Source organism: Notothenia coriiceps, unplaced genomic scaffold (assembly GCF_000735185.1).
Source record: "Notothenia coriiceps isolate Sejong01 unplaced genomic scaffold, NC01 NC01_scaffold00005785, whole genome shotgun sequence".
Classification (NCBI taxonomy): Eukaryota; Metazoa; Chordata; class Actinopteri; order Perciformes; family Nototheniidae; genus Notothenia; species Notothenia coriiceps.
Window position 1 is genome coordinate 264,261 of NW_011338486.1, and position 666 is coordinate 264,926.

Genomic DNA, 666 nt, shown 5'->3' on the forward strand with positions numbered 1-666 from the left:
TTTTTATATCGTTTAATCTAGATACACCGAATAATCTGCGTCGTGAGCTGTTATATGTGCCATCATGACGCGCATGGTGTTATCTTTTAATATATGAAGCGCGAGCTGTATGCTCGAGTCTTCCTGCCTGTCGGCTGAACTCTGCTGCTCCGCGATAAGGGTCTAACTCCAGCAGCTACATTACCTACGGGTGCGTTCGTTAACAGTAACTGTGCGGTCCGGAGTCACTGTGGCACAGACTGGACCGCTGGTGAACAGCTGTTAGAACGGGCCGTTCAGGTGTTCAGAGCAGAGCTCCCTGTCGGAGCAGCAGAGCGTGATGTGAACTGAAAAGTTTTTCTGTCCCAATATTATTTAAGGAATCGTAGAGCTAGCTAGCTAGCATACATTGTCACTATCTGCTAACGTTAGCTTTAGCCTTCGTTTTCTAATAGTTTTTTTTCATAGGCTATAAACAGAAGTGGTATAAGTATATATATATTGTACTAGAGAAAAAGTAGAAGTACTCAGGTTGTACTTGAGTAAAAGTAGAAGTACTCAGATCTTGTACTAGAGTAAAAGTAGAAGTACTCAGGTCTTGTACTTGAGTAAAAGTAGAAGCACACAGATCTTGTACTAGAGTAAAAGTAGAAGTACTCAGGTCTTGTACTTGAGTAAAAGTAGAAG